Here is a 13,329-nt window from a genome sequence, read left to right as displayed (position 1 = left end):
TACGCAAGTGCTATTAACTGTTAATCAATCTCCCCAGTTCGTTCAAAATATATTTCTAAACATATTTTTATTTTAATTACATTTATTTATTTATTCATTTATTTATTTTATTTCATTTTCATGTACTTAGATTATGTATCATCATTATAAATGGCACTGCTGCATAACATTTTCATATAAGTATATACTGCATATTAAGCATATCACCCACATGCACCCTACTGTCTCCTTCCTCACTCCTGCCCCACCCACTCGTACCTTTTGTTCACCTGACACGTTGCAGCTTCTTTCATGTGACATTTGCATCCATAATTTTATGTCTCTGTGTAATATATAGGAACTACAAATGGGAAAAGACATACAATATCTATCTGAGAATGACAATTCGATTAATAGGATTATTTAATTAGTATTTTTGTATCTGTTTTTCTGCAAATGACATAGCTTTGTTTTTCATTATGGCTGAAAGAAAATGCTCTTGTGTACATATACAATATTTTGTTAATCCATTCCTTTATTGTTGGACACCTAGGACAGTTTCATAACTTGACTTTTGTGAATAGTGCAGCAAGAAATATTGACATGCAAGTATCTCTGTGATATTTTGGCATTGAGTTTAGGGTAAATACTCAGATATGGTAGAGCTGTGTCATATGGTACAAACATTTTTAGGTTTCTTTAAAAATAATTTAATATTTTACCTATTTATTTGAGATAGAGGAAGATAGAATAGGTGTGCCAGGGCCTCTCACTACTGTAAACAAATTCCAAATTCATGCACCACCTTGGGCATTTGGCTTATGTATGTACTAAGGAATTGAACCTTGAGTCCTTTGGCTTTTCCTGCAAGTACCTTAACTGCTAAGTCATCTCTCTGGCCTTTTTTTTTTTTTTTTTTTTGAGGAACATCCATACCCTTTTGCTTAGTGACTAGCCCACTATCAGAGTATAAGGGAGAATGGTTCCCTTTATCCACATCCTAGCCAATACTTGTTTTCTTTTTAAATGACCATTCTGATTAAGGTAAAATGGAATCTCAATGTACTTTTAAATTTTTCTCTAATTGTTAGTGAGGTTGTACATCTTTCCATATATTTATTGGCCATGTCTCTTCATCTTTTGATAACTGTACATTTCATTACCTACTTATTTTTTGTTCATATTTTTGAATTCTTTGTCTATTACAAATATAAAATCTAAGTAGATGTCTAGCTAGTAAAGATTTTCTCCTGTTTAGTGTACTGTCTCTTTACTCCATATTTCCATTGCTGTGTAGGAGCTTTCAAATAGCATATGGTCCCATTTGTCAGTTGTCATTATCTCCTGAGCAACTAGAATCCTGTTGACAAGGTTCTTGCCTATGCCTAAGTCTTAGACTGTTTCCCTTATATTTACCTCTAACAGTTTCAGAGTTTTAAGTCTTATATTAAGGTCTCTGACACATTTAGAGTTATATTTTTGTACAACATGAGAAGTAAAGATCTAGTTTTAGCAACCTATAAATAGGTACCCAATTTTTCTATCACTGTTTGCTATAGAGGCTATTTCTTCTCTGATGTATATTTCTTCTCTGATGTATATTTTTGGCAAATTTGCCAAATATTAAGTGGCTGTAGTTACATTGATTTGTATGCCAGTACCATGCTGTTTTTGTTAATATGGCTCCATATTATAGCTAAAGTTTGGTATGATGATATCTCTAATTATTCTTTTTTCTAAAGATACCTTTGGCTATGTGGGGTTTTTGTGTTTACATATATTTTTTTATTTACTTTTGATTTTTTTTTAAAATTTTTATCTCATTGACAACTTCCATAATGGTAAAAACAATCTCTTGGTAATTCTCTCCCTCCCCCACCCACTTTCTCCTTTGAACTTCCACTCTCCATCATGTGCCCTCCCACTCTCAATCAGTCTCTCTTTTATTTTGATGCCATGATCTTTTATTCCTACTATGATGGTCTTGTATAGGTAGTGTAAGGCACTGTGAGATCATGGATATCCAGGCCATTTTATGTCTGGAGGAGCATGTTTTAAGGAGTCCTACCCTTCCTTTGGCTCTTACATTCTTTCTGCCATCCCTTTTGCAATGGACCCTGAGCCTTGGAAGGTGTGATTGATATATTTCAGTGCTGAGCACTCCTCTGTCACTTCTCAGAACCATGGTGCCTTCTGAGTCATCCCAAAGTCACTTCCATGTGTAAAGGAAGCTTCTCTAACCGAAAGTGACAGTAGCATTAATATATGGGTATGAACATTAAGAGAAGTGCATTCAGAGCAGTTTGGTGAGCATAGTATATACTTTTAGCCAGACAGCAGCAGATGCTACACCCCTAGGGATCATGACTTCCCCTGTTGTAGGTTTTCAGTTTCAGGGATGTATTCCCTCCCATGGAGCTGGCTCCAGTCAAATTAGAGGGCAGTTGGTTTCCCCTCATAACAGACATGCCACTATTGCACCAGTTGGCACATTTGGCCTTGCTGGCCAAATATAAGCCTTTCAGTGTCCACTGTTGTGTATCTTCACTGGTGATTTCTCTCTCATCCATTGATCTGCCTGTGGTATGGCTTTTTACAGCTTTCCATCAGCTGGTCTACCTGGAGGAGGTTTTCAGCTCAGCTCCATCAGGGTTTCTTAGTGACCTTGCAGCCCAAGTATGTGGAGTCTTCAGCAATAGAGTCTTAGTATCTATCCCTGGTGGCAAACCAAGGGCCTTGGCAATGGCCTGTAATGCTTTGGGGGCATCAGGGACCTCCCTGCCCAACAATTCACTGGAAGGAGTCCCATCCCTAGCACTGAAAATTTTCTAGTAACAATCTATAGCTCCTGTGTATTCCATTATCCAAAAAAGTAAGTTTCCATCTGACTTATTTATATCCTCTTAGATTTTGATTAGCCCTCCTTCCAACTTTCTTTTACTCAATCTCTTCCCCTAACCTCACTTAGGCCTTTTCACCCCCATGTTGTTTGTAATTTTGTGAAGTATTGATATTTTGATAAGCATTGCATTGACTCTTTAGATTATTTCTTTAAGAGAGAGGAAGAGAGAATTGGTGCATGACAATCTCAGCCACTGCAATCGAACTCCAGACCTTTGCCCCACCTACTGGGCATGTGTGACCTTCTGTTTGCCTCACCTTTGTGCGTCTGGCTAACATGGGGATCTGGAGAGTTGAACATGGGTTCTGAGACTTTGCAGGCAAACCATCACCCCAGGCTGAGATATTTTTTGTAATATATCAATTGTTATGATACAAAGTCTTCTGACCCATGAGCATGGGAAATCCTTTAATATATAGTTTCTTCTTTCATTTCTTTCTCCAGTGTTTATAAAGTTTTCATTATAAAGGTCTTTTATTATCCAGGTTACTATTAGTCTAAGATTTGGGGTGTAATTTTTATGAGTATATATTTGTTACTATCTACACTAGGTGGCCAGTTGAGCCTTACAGATATTTCTATCTGCTTCCTCATGCCAACATAAGAAGCATGCACCACCATGATCAGCATTTTAATGCTGGTACTAGTGATTGAACTCAGGTTCCTGTGCTTATGAAACTTGTTCTTTACTGACTGGGCTATTTACCCTGCCCTGGTTTTGTTTGTTTGTTCTGTTTTCCTCTTTAAAATTTATTTATTTTCAAGCAGAGAGAAGAGGCACAGAGAGAGGGAGAGAGAGAGATGGGGAAAAAGAATGGGTACACCAGGGCCTCCTGCCACTGCAAACAAACTCCAGATGCATGTTCCACCTAAGTGCATCTGGCTTTATGTGGGTCCTGGGGAATCAAACTTGGATTGTTAGGCTTTGCAAGCAAGTACCTTAACTTCTGAGCCATCCCTTCAACACTTTTTAAACTTTTGAGTCAATTGTCAGTGGAATTTCTTTTCCTGATTTCTTTCTCATAATATTTGTTATTAGTATATAGAAAGACTCTTGATGCTTGTATGGTAATTATGTACCCTGCCATTTTTATGAGATTGTTTATTTTAATCTAAGTGTTTCTGATGCAGTCCACAGGGCCTCAAGTACATGACCACATCATCTACAAAAAAAGGATACTTTGACTGTCTTTTCTTTTATTCCTTTCCATTTTATTTCCTTCTATTGTCTTGCTTCTCTAATAGTACTTAATACATAGACTTTAATAGTACTTAATATATATAGACTTTAAGTACTATATTGAATTAGTAGACAAAGTAGACACCTTTTTTTCTTCCTGATTTTAATGAAAATACTTTGAGTTTGAGTATAATGTTCATTATGCTTGTTATATTGAGATATATTCCTTCTATTCCCAGTGTCTTCAGGGATTTTTATCATTTGATTTTGGATTTTGTCACAAGCATTTTCTGTATCTATTGAGACATTCATATGATATTGGTCCTTGAGTCCATTTATGATATATATGACATTTATTGATTTATATGTGGTAAACCAGTCTCGCATCTCTAGAATGAAGCCAATTTGATTATGATAAAAATCTTTTTGATGTGTTCTTTAATTCAGTTTGCAAGTCTTTTGTGGAGAATGTCTGCATTTATGTTAAATAGGTTATTACCATGTAATTTTTATTGTTTGATACATCTTTGTCTGGCTTTAGTATTATGATAATACTGGCTTCCAAAGAGTTTTATAAAACCCCTTTATGTTCAGTTTGGTGGAACAGGTTTCAGAAGCATGGGTCTTAGTCTTTAATGGTAAGGCAGAATCCAGCAGTATATCCATCTTGTGCTGAACATTTTTTGTTTGGAAAATTTTCTTTTAAGAACTTTTTTAAAGAATTTGTTTTTATTTATTATTTAGAGACAGAGAGAGGGAGAGAGAGAGAATGGGCAAACCAGGGCTTCTAGCCACTGCAAACAACCTCTAGATGCATGTGCCACCATATGCATCTGACTTATCTGGGACCTAGAGAAACCAACCTGGGTCCTAAGGCTTTGCAGGCATGTGCCTTAACCAATAAGCCACCTCTCCAGATCTGGAAGTTTTTTTGTGGTTGGTTTTTGTTTTCTAAATTATTACTTCAGTCATGCTGCTTATTATTGATCTGTTTAAACTCTTGACCTCAGTTTGGTTTAGGTTTTTGAGTCATATATGTGGATGGAAGGCAATTATTAAAAGCCTATAAAATGGAGCCAGTCTCCATTAAGGAATATTCAGAAACATGGCCTATGAGTCCAAAATTTCTAGCAATAGATGCTACACAACCCGACATAATAGAGCTGTAGTCGGGCACTCAGTGCCCTAAGTCTTTGACCAGAACTGAGGTTTGATCAACTATGACTATCTTTATTTGCATTGCAGAGATAGTACAACTGGAAATTAAATGCAGAGAAGGTCATGTTAACCTGTCAGGACTGTGCAGTGGCCAGTCTGGATGTCCTCATTCACAAGGTATGAATTCAATACCAGAAAGCACACACAAAGAAACTCATGCTAGCCATTAAAGTACTTCTCCAAATTAGAGATTATAGCAACACACTTTCCTACACTTCAGAAGTACTCTGGGTACTACCAGCCTGCTATCCACTAACAGTACACCTAATAAACTTGTTTTTTTTTGTTTGTTTGTTTTTGCATTGTGGCCTGAGGGCGAATTTGTTCACCATTTACCAATCCCTACTTTCATAGGGAGTATTTTAGAGAAAATTCCATGGGATGGCAAGAGTGGTATATATTCTGCATGGTTAGATGGAATATTCTGTTGATATCTGTTAATTCTATTTGATGTATGGTGTCATTTAACTCAAATGTTTCTGTATATATTTTGCCAGCATGATCTGTATACTCATGAAAGTTGAATATAGGAGTCACCCACTATTGCTGAGTTGTAATTAAGTTAGCCTGTGCCTTTATATAAAACAGTATTTGTTTTTTTTAACCCAATCTGCTAGTTTGTGTCTTGACTAGGAAACTGAAAGTTGTATTTAATTCTTATCATTTTGTAGTGTTTTGGTGTTTTCTTTTCCTCATGTGCTTAATTTCTGTTCTAGTGTGGCTTATTCTTTCCTGCAGCTTCATGGATACTCCTATCTTTCTCTTCCATCTAAAAGATTAATTCAGGTTTCTTCTGTAGAGCTGGTTTATTGAATTCCTGCTTTTATCTTGGAAAGTCTTTCTTTCTCCAATAATATCGTATAGTTTTGCTGGGTGTAGCATTACCAATTGGCAGTTATCTTTATGTGCTTGAAATCGATCATTCCAACCTCTTTTGGCTTTTAAAGTTGCTGAGAAATATATGAATATACTGAGGGACCTGCCTTTATATATAACTTGATACTTTTTCTCCTACAGCTTTCATCATTTCTGTAACATGATGTAGGGATGTTTTCCTCTGATTTCATCTATTTTATGCTCCTTGAATGCCTCCTGTATATGAATGGTTAGCCCTTTCCCTCAGTTTGGGAAATATTTTGTCATTTTTATTGAAAATGTGCTGTATGACTTTTTTCATAAAATTCTTCTCCTTCTTTGCCCAGGATTCATAAATTTGGTTTAATCATTGTATCCTATACAGCTTAAATATTCTGTTTATACCTTTTAATTTATTTGTATTTGGCAATATCTGATTGTTCCATATCCTCTAGCTTATGTCAAAGCCATATTTTTCCTCTTGATTGATTCTATTGATAAGATTTTCCAAAGATTTCTATATTTGCCACATTGATTTTTTTCATGTCTAGTATTTCATTTTGTTTTTATAGAATTCCTGCCTCTAAGTAAATTTCCTGATTTCATTCTACTGTTTGTGTTCTCTTGAAATCGATAAAGGAGTTATAGTTCTTTTCATTTCTTTGAACATACAAAAAATGATTCCTTTTAATTCTCTGGATTGTATCTAATTTTTGTTATTGTTTCAAGTTACTGTGGTAATAGTCATTTTTAGAAAAGTTGCATTGCCTTTGTTTTTCTGTCTAGTGTTTATTAGTTGGGAATTGCACATCTGAGGTTAGATTGCTGGTCAGATATTTTTTTCTAAATTTTTATTAAAATTTTCCATGATTATAAAAAATATCCCATGGTAATACACTCCCTCCCCACACTTTCCCCTTTGAAACTCCATTCTCCATCATATCCCATCCCCATCTCAATAAGTCTCTCTTTTATTTTGATGTCATGATCTTTTCCTCCTCTTATGATGCTCTTGTGTAAGTAGTGTCAGGCACTATGAGATCATGGACATCCAGGCCATTGTAAGGCACATTGTAAGGAGTCCTACCCTTCCTTTAGCTCTTACATTCTTTCTGCTACCTCTTCCGCATTAGACCTTGAGCCTTGGAAGTTGTGATCAAGATGTTACTCAGTACTCCAGTCACTTCTTTCCAGAACTATGATACTTTCTGAGTTATCCCAAGGTCACTGCCATCTGAAAAGAGAAGATTCTCTACCCAAAGTGAGAGTAGTGTTAATATAAGGGTAAGAGAAGTGTTTACTGGGCAGTTTGATAAGCATAGTATATACATTTTTCCAGACATCAAGAGATGTTATACCCCTTGGGCTCATGACTTTCCCTGTTTTAAGTTTTCAGTATCAGGAATGGGTCCCCCACCACCACCCCATGGAGTGAACCTGCAGTCCAACTGGAGGTCAGTTGGTTTCCACCATGACAAACGTGCCACTATTGCATCTGTTGCCTCATTTAGCCTGGCTGGCCAATTATAAGGCTTGCAGTGTCCACTGTTGAGTATCTTCAGTGGTGGTATCTCTTTCTCCCATTGAACTACATGTAGACTGGCTTCTTCCAGCTTTCTTTCAGCTGGTCTACATGGTGGATGTTCTCAGCTCAGTTCCAGCAGGATTTCTTAGTGGCCTTGCAGCCCAAGTATGTGGAGTCTTCAGCAATAGGGTCTTACCACCTATTCCTGGTGGGAAACCAAGGGCCTTGGCAATGGCCTATAATGTTTGGGGCATCAGGGACCTCCCTGGCTAACAACTCACTGGAGGTATCTCATCCCTGGCACTGAAAATTTTCTAACAACAACCTATGGCTTCTGAGTGTTCCATTGCCCGAAACTGGAAGATTCCATATGATTTATTTGCACCCTCTTAGATTTTGGTTAGCCCTCCATCCACCTTTCCTTTACTCAATCTCTTCACCTGACCTCACTTTGGGTCTTTTCACCCCCATTATTCTATTCTTCTACTTACGTATATACAATACCAACCTATTAAGTACCCTGATCATATATTTTAAATCATGATTATTCTTTAAGAGAAAGTGTTTGAAATGATCAAGATGAACTAGGTTGCAGTAGAATTGAGGCATCATTTTTCTCTGATAGGTTATGGGTTTAGTTTAATAGTTCTAAGATTTTATGTTTGATACACAAGGCTCTTCTACTTACAGTTCCTTGATAATATAACATTGTTTGCAAAAATATTCACTATCAAAGGTTAGACCCACTATGAATATACAGTAGTAGTGATTAAAAATTAATTCCAATCAATTTAGGAAATGAATACTGTTAGTGATGTATTCACTGAAATATTATTTATTGTAGGTATGAGTGAAAAAGAAAAGAACAGAGTTAGACAAAGGATTACCATTGGGTTGATAGAAAATAAAGGAGAAATAATAAATATAATTGGAAGATGATACTTAACAGAAGGAATAAAGATATTCTGGCTAAAAGGAGAATAAAAATAAAGTGAAAATAAATATAAACTGATAACACAAAACAATCACAGCTTTTAGGAGGCTGAAATACAGAGACCTCATCAACCAGGCCAATCTATGTTACCAGAGAAAACCAATAAAAAATGAAAATTACAAAAGGAAAGAAGAGAGCTGGAGAGATGGGTTAGCAGCTAAGGCACTTGCCTTCAAAACTAAAGGACTTCAGTACAGTTCCCCAGGGCCCACATAAGTTGCATATGGAGTTCATTTGCAGTGGCTGTAAGCCCTGATGCACTGATCCATTCTCTCCTTCTCTCTCTCTCTCTTCTCTTTCCCTCTTTCAAATATATAAAGTAAAATAAAATATTTTTTTTAAAAAAGAAAGAAGATGAAAAAAAGAATAAAAGGGAAAAAAGAGTAAAGACATGATGAGAGCATGACAGAGCTGGCCTGCTAAATTGACATTAGAAACTAAGTAAAGCAAGAATAACGTGATTTGGAAAGAGCTGAACATTGCAATGAGTCTGAATGTAGTCTTTTACCTGCTTTCTTTTTTTTTTTAATTTACATTTTTATTTTCATTTGATATGGACTTTTTTATGTAAACAACACATGTTGGTACCATCGTTTCCCTCCTCCCTGCCCCTTTTCTGAAGAGGCCTTCCTAGTTGGGGATGTAGGTCAACCCATTGGGGATTGTGGACCATGTATTGTGGGATGGGGAGAATAAGTGTGTCTGTGCAAAATTTCCAAACTTGTGGCTCTAACAATCTTGCCACTCCCTCTTCTGCAAAATTCCCTGAGCCATGCTGAGAGCATTTAAAGTCTACTTCAGTGATGGGCAATTAGAAGTCTCTGGATCTCTTGTTTGGTAGGTTTTGAGTGTCCTCGGTGTCTATCTTCTTCACTCTTGTGCTGATATCCTTTCTTGATTGTTTTAATGTTTTCATTATATAGGTTTTTCACATCCTTGGTTAGTGTTATTCCAAGGTGTTTACTTTTTTGATGCTATTGAAAATTGGACTGCCTCACAGATTTCTTTCTCTGTATATGTGTCCTTTGCATATAGAAATGTTATTTGTGCATTGATTTTGTATCCAGCCATTTTTTAAAGGAATTTATCACCTTTAGAAGTTTTGAGATGGAGACTTTTGGGTCACTTATATATAGGATCATATCATCTGCAAATAGGGCTAACTTGACTTCATTTTCAATTAGAATCCCTTTTATTTCTTTCTCCTGTATTGTTGCTTGGGCTAGTAATTCTAGTACTATGTTGAAGAGCAGTGGTTAGAGTAGGAACCCTATATTGCTCCTGATCTCAGGAGGAACTCCTTGAGTTTTTCACAATAAATATTATTTGGGCTTTAGGAGCTTTATGTATAACCTTTATTGTGTTGAAATATAAACCCTCCTATACTTTCCAGGGTTTTGATCATGAAGTAATGTTGCATTTTATCAAAGGCACTTTCTGCATCAATTAAGATGATCATGTTGTTCTTATTCAGTTTATTTATGTGGTGGATTACGTTGACTGATTTCCATATGTTAAGCCATCCCTTCATCTCTTGGATGAAGCCTACTTGATCAAGGTGGATAATGCTTTTGCTGTGTTGTTGAATTCAGTTTGCAAGGATTTTGTTCATGATCTTTGCATCTAAGCTCATTAGTGATATAGACCTATAGTTTTCTTTCCTTGTTGCATCTCTGTTTGGTTTTGGTATTAGGGTAATGCTAGATTCATAAAAGGAGACAGGGTGTATTCTCTGGTCTCCAAATATGTGGAACAATTTGAGAAAAGTTGGTTTCAGTTCTTCAATGAAGGTTTCATAGAATTTAGCTGAGAAGCCATGTGTTCCTGGACTTTTCTTTTGGGGGAGGTTTTTGATTAAATTTTCAATCTACCTGAATCAACATCCAAGTTAAGAAGAGCTGACATGTCAACATAGAATCTGTCTATCAGTGAACAGAATTCCACCTCATTTGTTGACTTCCTATGTGATATAAAACTTTATCAGATAGATAGATAGATAGATAGATAGATAGATAGATAGATAGATATAGATATAGATGATATGGATATGGATATAGATATAGATGATATAGTTATAGATATAGATATAGGTATAGGTAGAGATAGAGATAGAGATAGAGATAGAGATAGAGATAGAGATAGAGATAGAGATAGAGATAGAGATACAGTTAAATGAATGGACTTGGGTAAAGGAGCCCAAACTATGAACTTGTGATTGTTGTCAGCAAATAGAGTTTCAACCACTGGAGAACTGCATGTGGAAACATTAAATCTATGAACTTATGTTACAAAATAAAATCTGAAATCAATCATAGTATAAATTAAAACTGTGACACAAAAAAAAATCCTTGTTAGATTTTCTTCTTAATGATTGCCAACCTTAGTAAGTAAGGTTGAATCTCATAGTTGTTTTAATTTTTATTTCCCTGATGGTTAGGGAGGTTGAACACTTTTTTAAGCATGTGTTAGTCCTTTGTATTTCTTCCTCTGAGGACTCCTTAGTCAGTTATTTGCTCCATTTTTGGAGTGGGATGTTTGATTTTTTTTTATTGTTTAGGGTTTTTTTTAGTTGATTGTAAATTCTAGATATTAGGCATGTCAGAGGTATGGTTGGAGAAGATTTTCTCAAATTCAGTGGGTAATCTATTGGCTATACTTATGGTATGTTTGTCTGTTCAAAATCTTTTTATAGCAATCATTAAAAAAATCTACAACTGTTGGTAAGGATATGGCAAAAGGGGAACCCTCATCGACTGCTGGTGGGAATATAAACTTGTAGAAGCACTATGGAAATCAATATAGAGAATCCTGAAAAGGGAGAACACAGAGATAACAACAGACCCAGTTATTCCCTTACTGGGCATTTATCCTAAATGTACCATGCTTCACTACAGGGATATTTGATCTACCATGTTTACAGCTGCTTAATTCATAATAGCTAAGAACTAGAATCAATACAGGTGCCCATCATTGGATAAATGGATAACAATATTGTAGTAAAAATAAAAGTTATTTTAAAAAGAAAGTAATTAGAAAGGTAACAGGTAAAAAATTTAATCTTCACCTTAAGCCCTTGGAAAAAGAAGAACAAGACAAACCAAACATCAGAAGATTAGCATAGAAATGAATGACACAAAGAGTTGGTTCTTTAAAAGGATAAACAACATTGATAAACCCTTAGTAAATATGACCAGAAGAGAGAAGACACATGAATTAATGAAATTAGAGATGAAAAGAAATCATTACAATAGATACCAAAGAAATTTGGAAAATCATAACGCTATACTTTAAGAACATAACCCCAGGACAAATGAGTTAACCCTTACTTTTTTATAGAGAATTTAATAGGTATAGGCCTTCTTGTAGCCCATGATTGATGGTAGCTTGATATTGGAGAGTGGGCTAATGTTTGGATATGGTTCTGACTAGTTTCACAGCTCCAGCTATGGGTCCCATACCAGTGAAGGGATCAGTTAGCCCAATCAAGAGCAGTTGGTTCCCCACCATGGCTGCGTGCCACTATTGCACTTGTGTGGGCATCACAACAGGTTATTTGCTGCTAAGTAGGTTAGACCATGAGTTGCTTGGACAGATATTGCTCATTTTCCCCCATGTCGCCCATGTAGCACCTTCTGGCACTAGACACTAACTGTCTGGGGACTGACTCTCTTCTAGTTTCCAGCCATGCCATTCCATTTTACATGTCAACTGCATATGGTGTCTTCAACAGTAGGGTCTTACCACTAACCTTTGGTGGATCATCAAGTACGCTGACAGAAATCTGTCTGTCTTTTAGAAAACCTTGTAGGTCTCTCTGATCAAAAGCTCATTGTGAATAATAACCCTGTGCTGGTACTGGGAGTTACAGGTCAGTGCCCACTAAGAAAGTAAGGAAAAATATAACTAATATATAAGAGTTAGAGAGAAGGTGGGGGGAGAGGGAAGGAGGGAAGATGTGCTAACTTACTCTCCCTTGGAGAATCTGCTTCTCTTTTTCAGATATATGTAGATCTTAAGGAGAGAGCCACCCCATCATACATCAAAAGGGCCCTGGCTGAAACTAAGGAAAATTGGCAAAACAAGCAAGTATGCTGTTTTCCTGATGAACCAGATACCAGCACAAGGAGGAAGGAGGCCAACACAGAGAAAAATCAACTCGTACCAAATCAGAGAGCCAGAGCCTGAAGCAAACCAAAAATGAACCCAACTTGGTTCAGGGAAATTTTGCAGAAGAGGGGGAGGAAAGAATTTCAGAGCCACATGTTGGGTCATGATATGCAGAGACATTTATCTTACTCATAACTATGGGCTAACTCCACAATTCACGGCCCATATACCTCAATGAGGAGGGGCCAGTGGGGAGGGAGTAGGTCATGGATGAGCCTAATAATGGTACAAACTGACTGTATTTGCTGAATACAAAACTAATCAATAAAAAAATTTAAAAAAGAACATAACCCCTTTAAGTTTGATAATATGAAAGAAATAGATGATTTCTATATTTATATGACCTGCCAAAATTAAATCAACATGAGATAAACCATTTAAATAGACCTGTACCAATTACACAGATCCAGACAGCTTTAAAAAAATCTCCCTACTGGGCTGGTGATATGGCATAATGTTTAAGGTGCTTACCTGTGAAGCCTAAGGACCCAGGTTTGATTTCCCAGTTC

This window comes from Jaculus jaculus, chromosome 4 (assembly GCF_020740685.1).
Source record: "Jaculus jaculus isolate mJacJac1 chromosome 4, mJacJac1.mat.Y.cur, whole genome shotgun sequence".
Taxonomy (NCBI): Eukaryota; Metazoa; Chordata; class Mammalia; order Rodentia; family Dipodidae; genus Jaculus; species Jaculus jaculus.
This window is presented reverse-complemented; position numbering follows the sequence as displayed.